Source organism: Euprymna scolopes, chromosome 8 (genome assembly GCF_053919585.1).
Source record: "Euprymna scolopes isolate OS-2025 chromosome 8, ASM5391958v1, whole genome shotgun sequence".
In the NCBI taxonomy this organism is placed as follows: domain Eukaryota; kingdom Metazoa; phylum Mollusca; class Cephalopoda; order Sepiida; family Sepiolidae; genus Euprymna; species Euprymna scolopes.
In genome coordinates, this window is record NC_136489.1 from 48,793,616 (window position 1) to 48,807,374 (window position 13,759).

The 13,759-nt window shown below is 33.4% G+C and overlaps 1 protein-coding gene across 1 annotated transcript in view; it reads left to right on the forward strand.

Moving 5' to 3' along the window:
• The window catches only part of LOC145283556 (heat shock 70 kDa protein 12A-like), a 467,888-nt gene that overhangs the window by 140,962 nt on the left and 313,167 nt on the right, over window positions 1-13,759 (forward strand). The gene's annotated exons all lie outside the window — the stretch shown is intronic.

Below are 13,759 nucleotides of genomic sequence, written 5' to 3' on the forward strand. Positions count from 1 at the left end.
TAATTTATTGTGGACATGATATAACGAAATATAATTCATTGTGGACATGATATAACGAAATATAATTCATTGTGGGCATGATATAACGAAATATAATTCATTGTGGGCATGATATAACGAAATATAATTGATTGTGGACATGATATAACGAAATATAATTCATTGTGGACATGATATAACGAAATATAATTCATTGTGGACATGATATAACGAAATATAATTCATTGTGGACATGATATAACGAAATATAATTCATTGTGGGCATGATATAACGAAATATAATTCATTGTGGATGTGATATAACGAAATATAATTCATTGTGGGCATGATATAACGAAATATAATTCTTTGTGGGCATGATATAACGAAATATAATTCATTGTGGACATGATATAACGAAATATAATTCATTGTGGACATGATATAACGAAATATAATTCATTGTGGACATGATATAACGAAACATAATTCATTGTGGACATGATATAACGAAATATAATTCATTGTGGACATGATATAACGAAATATAATTCATTGTGGGCATGATATAACGAAATATAATTGATTGTGGACATGATATAACGAAATATAATTCATTGTGGACATGATATAACGAAATATAATTCATTGTGGACATGATATAACGAAATATAATTCATTGTGGACATGATATAACGAAATATAATTCATTGTGGGCATGATATAACTAAATATAATTCATTGTGGACATGATATAACGAAATATAATTCATTGTGGGCATGATATAACGAAATATAATTCATTGTGGACATGATATAACGAAATATAATTCATTGTGGGCATGATATAACTAAATATAATTCATTGTGGACATGATATAACGAAATATAATTCATTGTGGGCATGATACAACGAAATATAATTCATTGTGGACATGATATAACGAAATATAATTCATTGTGGACATTATATAACGAAATATAATTCATTGTGGGCATGATATAACGAAATATAATTCATTGTGGACATGATATAACGAAATATAATTCATTGTGGGCATGATATAACGAAATATAATTCATTGTGGGCATGATATAACGAAATATAATTAATTGTGGACATGATATAACGAAATATAATTCATTGTGGACATGATATAACGAAATATAATTAATTGTGGACATGATATAACGAAATATAATTCATTGTGGACATGATATAACGAAATATAATTCATTGTTGACATGATATAACGAAATATAATTCATTGTGGGCATGATATAACGAAATATAATTCATTGTGGACATGATATAACGAAATATAATTCATTGTGGGCATGATATAACGAAATATAATTCATTGTGGACATGATATAACGAGATATAATTAATTGTGGACATGATATAACGAAATATAATTCATTGTGGACATGATATAACGAAATATAATTCATTGTGGACATGATATAACGAAATATAATTCATTGTTGACATGATATAACGAAATATAATTCATTGTGGGCATGATATAACGAAATATAATTCATTGTGGACATGATATAACGAAATATAATTCATTGTGGGCATGATATAACGAAATATAATTCATTGTGGACATAATATAACGAAATATAATTCATTGTGGACATGATATAACGAAATATAATTCATTGTTGACATGATATAACGAAATATAATTCATTGTGGGCATGATATAACGAAATATAATTAATTGTGGACATGATATAACGAAATATAATTCATTGTGGGCATGATATAACGAAATATAATTCATTGTGGACATGATATAACGAGATATAATTAATTGTGGACATGATATAACGAAATATAATTCATTGTGGACATGATATAACGAAATATAATTCATTGTGGACATGATATAACGAAATATAATTAATTGTGGACATGATATAACGAAATATAATTCATTGTGGACATGATATAACGAAATATAATTCATTGTGGGCATGATATAACGAAATATAATTTATTGTGGACATGATATAACGAAATATAATTCATTGTGGACATGATATAACGAAATATAATTCATTGTGGGCATGATATAACGAAATATAATTCATTGTGGGCATGATATAACGAAATATAATTGATTGTGGACATGATATAACGAAATATAATTCATTGTGGACATGATATAACGAAATATAATTCATTGTGGACATGATATAACGAAATATAATTCATTGTGGACATGATATAACGAAATATAATTCATTGTGGGCATGATATAACGAAATATAATTCATTGTGGATGTGATATAACGAAATATAATTCATTGTGGGCATGATATAACGAAATATAATTCTTTGTGGGCATGATATAACGAAATATAATTCATTGTGGACATGATATAACGAAATATAATTCATTGTGGACATGATATAACGAAATATAATTCATTGTGGACATGATATAACGAAACATAATTCATTGTGGACATGATATAACGAAATATAATTCATTGTGGACATGATATAACGAAATATAATTCATTGTGGGCATGATATAACGAAATATAATTCATTGTGGACATGATATAACGAAACATAATTCATTGTGGACATGATATAACGAAATATAATTCATTGTGGACATGATATAACGAAATATAATTCATTGTGGACATTATATAACGAAATATAATTCATTGTGGACATGATATAACGAAATATAATTCATTGTGGACATGATATAACGAAATATAATTCATTGTGGACATTATATAACGAAATATAATTCATTGTGGACATGATATAACGAAACATAATTCATTGTGGACATTATATAACGAAACATAATTCATTGTGGACATGATATAACGAAATATAATTCATTGTGGACATGATATAACGAAATATAATTCATTGTGGACATGATATAACGAAATATAATTCATTGTGGGCATGATATAACGAAATATAATTCATTGTGGGCATGATATAACGAAATATAATTCATTGTGGACATGATATAACGAAATATAATTCATTGTGGACATAATATAACGAAATATAACTCATTGTGGACTTGATATAACGAAATATAATTCATTGTGGACATGATATAACGAAATATAATTCATTGTGAACTTGATATAACGAAATATAATTCATTGTGGACATGATATAACGAAATATAATTTATTGTGGACATAATATAACGAAATATAATTCATTGTGGACATGATACAACGAAATATAATTCATTGTGGACATGATATAACCAAATATAATTCATTGTGGACATGATATTACGAAATATAATTCATTGTGGACATGACACAATGAAATATAATTCATTGTGGACATGATATAACGAAATATAATTCATTGTGGACATGATCAATTAAAAATTTTCTCGCGGAACAATTCAGAACAAATAAAATCGGAAGTCAAAAGTGTTTCGTTGTAGCAGATACGTAATGGCATTCCTGGAAAATACTTACAAAACGCAAAGTTTTTGTTATTTTCAGCATTACAATTCGACGTTATTCATTTTAATTATTAAAATTATATAACGAGGCCCAACATCAGTAAGAGGGGGTGGTAAGGATAAACAATACGGTCATGTTTCCTTGTGATGATTCTGTATCAATGAATAGATAGATATAACATTCGGAAACATTATATCAATTCGATACGGTTCCAAATATGCGAAAATGGAAATGACTCGACGATTTTTCCATGTCATATACGCATCGCACATTTTGAATTCCAACAACTTTGTTTTGCTGAAAAATGTTGTTTTCACTATTCACTAATAAGAGCTATTGTCACGATATACCTAAAAGAAGGTTCGAAGTTATGTCGGACAAATCGTTGTGAAAATAATGTGATCAGTAGTCTACACAATCTAAATAATACATATTATCAATCCCTAAAAATTGAGAAACAAAAATACCTTTAAAATTCAAATAAATCGATCGCGTAGAAAACATGGAATAAAACGGCATGAATGAATTAATAAAAGTAGAACTTGTTTTGTTACTACATTTCATTTTTCTGCCTTTGGTCACTCTAAGAGAAATTCCTTTGGACTGAGGCAATCCGTTTCCAATCCGGCATCTTCTTTTGAGAAGCTGCATTTCCCAACTTCAAGAGCCAACCATATGCCTAACTTTGTCCCAGTGGGAACACAATTAAATAGGATCAACAATTTAGAACAGCTATTCTCAACCTTTCTTCCATCATTGACCCATCGGCATTATGTTTTTCTCCATTTTCCTTCTACTCCAATAGAAAAAATTTATAGCCATGATAAAGTGGCAGAAAAATAAGAAGGTCAAAAAGAGTTACATTATAGGAAGCTGCAAACATGGGTCTCTGTTCAGATACAAAGCCAGATTTGGGAAGTGCTCCTGCAACCCCAAACCTAGCTCTCTTTTCCTAAAATGCAACACGGTCATCGAGTGCATAAGCAGGATGTGAAGCTTCTAGATGTTGTTTCAACATTGAAGGTTTCAGTGACTCGTTTTCTAGAGCACAGTAAACGCTAGTGCTTCTCCACAACATCCACAGCAACGAAACCATGTATGTACGTATCTTAGAAATCTTAAATAAAAAAATTATTTTTAAATTACTAGATACTTCAATTATTTACCCCCGACTATAAATTTTTTTGCCCCTTAGGGGTAAATTTACCTTTGGTTGAGAATCTCTAATTTAAAATACGGCCGAATTTCTCAAATTGATGTTCTATCGCGCTGGAACAAATGAGAAGACCCTCTCAACAAACCTGATAAAGGAAACTAACCTGAGTGTATCATTTTAAACATGCTAGTTTGATCAATTATTGAGTCCAGACATTTTGCTTCTGGCGAGCAATTAGATGATTCAGAGCGAAAATCACAGAACACAATGTAAAAACCCTAAAGGTGAGAAGTTAAAATACTTCATTTAAATAAATCTGCGAGCGATATTTATCATCAGGAGAAAACTTGCCAAACTAAAAGTGATATATATATATATATATATATATATATATATATATATATATATATATATATATATATATATATATATATATATATATATATATATATATATATTAGGTTGAAAGGACTTGCGGAATTTTTAATGTTGATTTCAAATAATGTATTTTCAAATAAGTTTTCCTTATAATACCTTTATTTTATATATCATTTTAAAGACCGTGTTTCGCTCTAGCTAATCATTTAAATTACAATCATTTTAAAACAATTATGTCTTCTTTTCAGAACGTTTACCACATGATGGAAAAAAGCAAATTCGCACAATTTTCTTATTTCAATTCAAACTTGGCCGAAAAGCTGCTGAAATAGCTCGCGATATAAACGAAGCCAGAAACCACTACTGAATGCACAGCACAATGTTGGTTTAAGAAATTTCATGGCGGCGACGATAGTTTTGAAGATAAACGTAGTTTCCGGCCATCGGATGCTAACAACGATCAATTAAGAGCCTTATTTGAAGCCAATACACGCACAACTGTATGAGAACTTGCTTATGAATTAGACGTAACGTATATGACGATTCCCAACCACTTAAGAGAGATTGGAAAGACAAAAAAATTGATAAATGGGTGCCTCACGAATTGAATGACAACCAAAAGAAATGCTGTTGTTAAGTGTTATCTTCCCTTCTTTTAAGCAACAAGAACGACCTGTTTCTCGACCGGGTTGTGACTTGCGATGAAAAATGGGGTTTTACGGCAACCAGCACACTCAGTGATTAGACCCCGACGAAGCTTCACGACACTTTCTGAAGCCAGAGTTGCACCCAAAGAAGGTCATGCTGACTGTTTGGTAGTCTGCGACAGGTCTCATCCATTAAAGTTCTTTGAATGCAGTTGAAACCATTACGGCGAAGTACTGTCATAAATGGATGAAATGCATCAGAAACTTCGACAACAACACCCAGCATTAGTCAACAGAAAAAGACCAATTCTCCTCCACGACAATGCCGACATGCACATTGCTAAACCGACCATGAAGAAGTTGAATGAATTGGGTTACGGAACTCTGCTTCAATCGCCATACTCTCCAGACTCGTCACCTACGTACTACCACTTTTCAAGCACCTCGACAACCTTTTACGTGAGAAATGCTTAAAAAACCTAAGCGATATTAAAGCTTCTTTAGCGACTTCATTACAACAAGAACGCGAGTTTTTTTTTGCATTATTGGCGTTGTTTTGCGTTGACAAAAGTCTGTTAATTCTGATGGTGCTTATTTCGGTCAATAAATGTCTATCTGAACCAAGATATGTTTATCTAAATTTAAAAGTTCAAAGACGCAAGAACTTTCTTGTCAACCTGATATAAGAAATAGTGGTACTCTTCCTTTTTTAAATATCGTTATGTATGTTTTTTTCTTTAAAACAGATGTTCTCTTATTTCCCCTTTCTTTTTTTTTCAAACACTCCCTTTTCTTTCGCCTTTGCTTATTAATTTACTTCTATTTTCCCGTTCATCTCTATTATTCTTCCATTTATTTCTACTTTTCGCTTCTCTTTTTTATTTTATTCGTTTTCTTCATTTCTTCTTTTATTTCTCTCTTTCGTATTTTTCTTCGCAACATTTTCCCTTTTATTTTTGCCTTTTTTTTACTACTATTGTACTTTTTTTCTTCGTTTTCATTATCTTCCTTATTCTACACTTTTCCTTTCGCTTTTCTATCTTCTTCGTCTTCTTCTCTCTGACTTTTTCATTTTTTGTGACGTCAGATTCGGTGTCATGCGAAAATACGTTTTTTTCAACTGTTAGCATTAGTTGACGTGCTAGTAATAAACTAGGTTTTAAATCGAGTTGACCTTCACATACCCAAACTACTCTAGTAGCTCATGCTGGTTATGCATGCACTTTGATGTATAAATCTACTAATTGAAGGTTACTAATTAATGTTTGATAAGTGACACCTCTGTCAATGACGGTGAAATTGATGAAATGCCCACGCCCATTTTTAGCGAAGTTCGAACACCTAACAGTACCGTATCGCTGAAACCGCTGAGCGTAGATGGTCATGTGATCACTCAAAATGTCCGGAATTGCCACATTATGGGGGGTCAATAATACATTATGTTCTAAAACCAATGGCTTCAGAGATATTTGCAATAAACTAATTTTAACACATTTCGAACCTATGTTCCATGTAATTTACATTGATGTTCTATACATGTAATGACACTGTTCTAGTCATAGTTCAGAACCAACCGCGAGGCAATCATTTTGAGGACAATCACATGACAACCTGCTTAGAAAAACCAGAAATGAGAAAGTTGGCTGATGTTCCGCCCTGTCAGGTTATTGAGAAGTCTTACCGGATCAAAGGGAGCGGTGATATACCAGAATCATTTTCAACAACACCTTATAATGATACACGAGAACACAATATTGATGATGATTTTCTTTGATGCATGGGCAGGCAAAAATACGTATATAACGATGAGGGATCATTCCTAGCTTTACTGCAACGATGAGTGCCCTTCAGGATAAAACGAAATTTGATATTAGAAAGACATCATTTGTACCCATCCTCTCATATGTTGTAACCGAAATGGACACACTATTTACATCGATGCTTAATTTTCAGGATATCTTGAAGCAAAAGAATGCCACATCAGGAGCATTATGGTCTGATGAGGGGGTGTATGCTAGTGCAAAAGAAATACAATTGCTGAAACCTGAACAGTTTGGTAACATATTCCTTGGAATGGGACCATTTCATATGGAGAAGATTGTAATCGCTTGCCCCGGGAAGTATCTTCGCTGTATAGGTATAGATTTGGCTTTGATTGAGGCAGAGGCTTTTGGTAAGATCGTTGTAAAGAATAGTGTTATGACAGGGGGTCACTATTGTAAAAGCAAGAAAGCAATGAGTCTGATATCAGAGGTCATGGCAGCCCTAATGTTTGAAAGATTTCAGTCAGAGAAAGACAAAGATCACCATGAAATAGAAGATTTGGAACGAAAGCAAGATATTGAATGAAGGAATGAAGAAGTCCTTCACAGAATGGAAAGAAACAGTGCAATGAGAATGAGAATGTGAAGTTGTTTCTAAATGATCTGTATCCAATCTTGAGAGATCTTACACATTCTATCCGACAAGGCAATTGGCATATGTTCATTTCAGCCATTCGTAGGTGCATGCCCTTGTTCTTTGGATTTGGTCGAACAAACTATAGCAGATGGGGTACATTCTTGACTTAGAAGTTCCCTGGTATTTACAGATGCTTCACACAAGGTGGAGGGGTGATGTACCACACTCTTCGACAAGGCAGCGCAGTAGAATTTGGCATGGCACTTAAAAAATGTTACAGCAAACCTGCCAAGGTTGCAGGGGGTATCATTGGAATACCAAAAGGAAGCAGTAGGTTTATGGAATCTCTTAAAGCACGAGAAAGATCTTTATGCAGCACAACTGCTTGAATGGTGTAATTTGGACAAAGATGATAGTGAACTCAGTCTACACCACGAGTTCAATCCAGCCTCTACGAAAATCGGCTATGAACGTGCTAGGACACTTTTGGATTACATAAAATCTATTAATAATCCATTCAATACTGGCACCAGATTACACAACATCTCAACTGGAGCTGATATACCCCAAGACGTGGTTTATGATTTGCTAGAGTGCCTGGCAACTGGTGAGAAAAGTTATCAAGAGTTTATTACAATGAGACTTCAGAATAAGGAGAAGCATCTGCATGATACAATACCTACTAACTGTAAGATTGTTTTCGTGCAGCATGCTTCTGCTCCATCCATTGGGCAGAAATCTGTGACAAAAAAGATGCGGCAAAAACGATAAGGTACATTGACAATGCAAGAGAAAAAGGATACAGCATGCTGGAGCTTCTGAAGTATGAGTTGACAAGCACATTTCATTTCCTAACTATTGAAGGTAAGGATGGAATACGATTAAAAAAAACAAAACAGAAGCGTTCCTATCAAGAGAATTGGTCAACCAACTTCCCCAGGACAAAAGAAATGTAAAATTTGATGCTCAAATGACAACAGTTGATTTCATGGCATTCATACCAATAAAAAAGATGGGCATTGAAACATTTCGCCAATTGGTTGAGACTTTATCTAAAATTATTCTTGCTACCACAGAGGAGTCAAAAAGAATAGATATTATTTTTGATGTTTATCAAAAATTATCGATCAAGCAAATGGATCGTGCAGTGAGACGTTCTGAACAAATTACCATCATCATTAAGTCTAACAATCAGAAGATACCTGTCGATCTAGATATGTTCTGGAACTCAATATGGAACAAAGAGAGGTTCCAAGAATACTTCTTCAAGGGATGCTACAAAATATTGCATCAAATAAAGAAATATTTTTTGGTGGAGTATATGGTGGTGAATGTAGAAAACTGTTTGTTCTCAAGCAACCAAGAAGATGACAGAATCATGTTCCATATTAATGATGGTGTAAAACATGGTTTTCAATCGATTCTAGTTGACTCACCTGACACGGATGTTCTCATAAACCTCATCTTCCATTTCAAGAAAACATGCGAACTACAAAACTCTATATAAGCTTGGCAACATAAGAACAAGAAGACTGTGCCTGTTCACCTGTTGGCTGATCAACTGAATAGCAATTTGGTGTCCTGTCTACCAGCAATTCACGCATTAAGTGGGTGCGACAGTACGAGTAAGGTGGGTTCAAAGCTGGCTGGTCTGAAGGCTTCAATTGATCTCGCTCTATTGGAAAGGTTTGGTGCAGAGGAATTGTTGCCGAAGATGATAAGTAATGTTGAAAGATTCCTTGTTACTATATTAAAGAAAACCCACTGTTCAACATTTGATGAGTATCGATGGGAGCAGTACCATAATTCTAGGAAAGAACTTGACTTTAACCAGTTTGTGTGTTGTTCTTCCACACTACAAGAACACATAAAACGATTATATCTACAGTGCAGATTGTGGTTAGAAGCCCCAAATCCTATAATAATTCAACTAGATCCGCTCAAGTTTGGATATGAAACAACAGAAATCGGCATAACTCCTGTGATACTGCCTGTACCATGCAGACCATGCAAATGCCCAACATCATGTAGGAGTACAAAGACATGCACTTGCAGAGCAAAGAACTTAAAATGGGTGATGTTTTGTGGTTATAGTAAAAGCACAAAGTGTCGAAATCCACAAAATTAAACTAAAAAATTATATGCATAACTAATATAATAAAGATCAGGATGTGCGATGTACAATGTTGAAATTAGTTTATTGCAAATATCTCGGAAGACATTGGTTTTAGAACATCATAAATTATTATTGACCCCCCATAATGTGGCCATTCTGGACATTTTGACTGGTCACATGACCATCTACGCTCAACAGTTTCAGAGATACAGTGCTGGTAGGTGTTCGTACTTGGCTAAAAATGGGTGTGGCCATTTCGTCAATTTCACCGTCAGTGACAGATGTATCACTTAACAAACATTAATTAGTGACCTTCAATTCGTAGATTTCTGAAGAGTTTAGCTGCAAACATTAAAGTGCATACATAACCAGGATCTCTAGTAAACACAAACAACTGTTGTATTTATATGACACGCATTCTTTTTCCCTAGAATGTCACGCCTTATTACAATAAGCAGTTGATAAGGACACCTGCTTGCATGCAAACATGTTGACGCCCTCTGATAAGAACGAAGGAAAAGTTAAAACAAAAATGCCAATCTACTTGATCCAAATGTAATATGTTCGTTCGAACCAATTAATGTTGTCACCGAAAATCGACCCATCTCGAGGGGATTTAACGAAACATCGCCACTTTTAATTATCGGCCATGTTTCTCTCTTTTGGGACCGTTGGCGGCAACACGTTGCTCCAAATCTCGCGTGGGTAGAAAACGTGAACTGCATTCTTGATTATTTATTTTGTCTTGTTTTCTTTTTATTATAATTAATTTCCATTAGTAAGAACAGAAAAAAGTAATCCTAAGATTCGTTCATCTGTTACCATAACATGCTTTATGGTTGTCATTAATATTGAATTAGCCACAATGGTATGTTTTCTATTTTGCCACAATGGTATGTTTTCTATTTTGCCACAATGGTATGTTTTCTATTTTGTTGTGACGTATCCACCCTACGGATAATAATGAACTGTTCCATTTATTATAAAGATCGGCAGAATATGATATCCGGGTTAGCGTAGGTTATGCTTGAGTCTTGCACCCGTGGCAGTCGGACTGACGTATACCAACACTCTTCATTTGCTGTATTTTTTTTTCTATTCAGTATATTTTGTTGCTACTAATTTTTTTTACACACACACACACACACACACACACACACACACACAAAGGCATTTATCAAGGCCAAGAGGCCACTCGAGGATAAGAGTTAAAGAGTGTACAGTAAAGTAATCGCTAGTAATGGAAATTCGGTAAATTTGTTAACTTATATGGAACGGCTCATCAAAAATGTGTTTACGTTAGACTTGAAGACAACCATATTGTATTCAGCTGGAAAGCAGGAAAACGGAAGACAATTCCATAGGCGTGCAGTTCTAAGAAAACAGCTTTGTTCATGGAATTTACGTTTAAGTTTAGGTACAGATAAAGAGTGGGGAAATTATTGATAGTGTTTTCTGTTAGACGAGTGTTTCTTGTGTAAGTTTGGCGAGGAGGGGACCATAGATTGGAACTCAGTCGAGCACTTGCCATGAAACTAACGATAAAGCAGTTGTGTTTTTCTTCCGGACACGTATAGAGCCACAACATTTTCCCACTAGTTTTAATGCACCATGTGATATGTTAAATAAAATTATTGCGTTAAGGCAGTTGATACGATAGAATACATGCCTACAAAACGCCTTTCCTCATTGTCTTCTCGAAAAGAACGGTGAGTATTCGCGTAATGTAAGACAACCTTTATTATTTATCTTTACTATTAGATAAAAAGAAACTTGTGTGTGTGTATGAGTTCGTTCCCTATGAACTCGGAAACGGTTGAGTTCAATTTTTTACCATTTCACACGAAGGAACTTTATGTGTTTAGAAATGTTCTTACGTAGGCTTGGAATAGGTCTGATAAGTGTCGATAATCGACAATCAAAAAATATAATTAAAGAAGGAAGTCCGATGTTGACTAAAGTTAACACTTTTATACAGCTTAACATCACAAGTACATTTGAAAAGTTTTATCACCGTACGAATAAAAAGGCCCAGCTTAAAAAATCAATTGTAGATTCTTTTATAAGACAAGGGTGCATTCGAAATGAACTTTTATTTTAGAGCACAATACAACCATTATATTTGACTTTTCATTTTAAATTTTAAGCGAAGCTATTATTTTCAGATACTTTATAAAATCAAAAGTAGATTCCGTACATATTATACTGTATATTAGAGAGCGTCATATTATTTTTATACCAATTAGCCATCGAGTGGCTAATAAAACAATTTAAAATATTTGTTTTGTAACTACAAAATATGAAAATAAACAAATTAAAAAAATACTATCGTGAATATATCTATAATGTAAAGGGCAAAATCTGGTTAAATGTATGTATGTATGTATGTATGTATGTTTGTATGTCTCGCAAAAACTTTAGACAGAGGCGACGGATTTTCACGAGATCGGTATCATTTTGAACTTGACCCCTCGGACGACAAATATCGAAAGATTGGCCCCAAATATTAATTCCTAAACCCTAAACTGGGCACTTTCCTACAGGGAGGGGTAGCAAAAATCGTTCCTTTATGACAATGTAGCCAAACACGCATGCGCATAAAAAACGTTCTTTCTTGAATTATTTTAAACATAAAAAAACGGCCTAATTTGCTTATGCGGTCATAGACCAGTCGGTATAGTAGCAGCGTCGTTATCTTAAGATTGCACATTCGAGCCAAGATATCAGATATATTTTTTCGATTTAAAAAATTTTATTTATGCTATTTTATCGTTAGTTTTTTTTTTTTTAATTTTTCCATCACGTTCGCTTTTTTTTGTTTTTGTTTTTCCCATTTTTAAAAGAAGTTTTAACATCGTTCGCTTATTCTTTATTCAGCATCACGTTCGCTGTTTTTTTAAAATAATATTTAAACAGGGTTATTACATTCACTTATTCTTTATTTTCCATTTTGTTTTGATTTACTCCCCCCGTGCACCTCTAAACACCAGGCCAACGCCGGATACCCCCGCTAGTTAAAAAATAAATGGTAAAACTTAAGACCGAAATCCTCCCCGAAAGTAAGGGTTAATGAGATGGCATCATTATTATTTGAACGATGAAAAATATTATATGCGCAAGAGAAATAATAATATGAACGGGGTTTATATGACAAGTATTTGTTGACATTGGATTTGGAGAAAACCTTGTTGCAATATGCAGGGAAGCAGTCCTCTGGCAATGTGCTCTAGAGATAGAAATTTCTAACAAATAATTTCTATTCATAGAAATTTCATTTATTGGTCGGTAAGTTTTTCCATTTGAAGAGTTGTCTTACAAGGAGAACCAAAGATTGGAATTCATGGAAGTAACGGTAACGTAGAAAGAAACTAGTTACGTCTCTTCGGTGAAAAACGCTGTAGAGAACAACAAGACCTAATGTGTTTTCAAGTCGATTTTGTAACCCTGTCAAGAAAGGAAAGTGTGCTCAAACGACACCTTCTCTGATGTGACTATTAGTTATAACGTTTGAAATTAGAGAATATTATAATGAATCTAATCTAAAAAGTGCAGTCGCTTGTGTGTCTGTGTGTGAATATGTTACTCTAGAACTCAAAAACTACA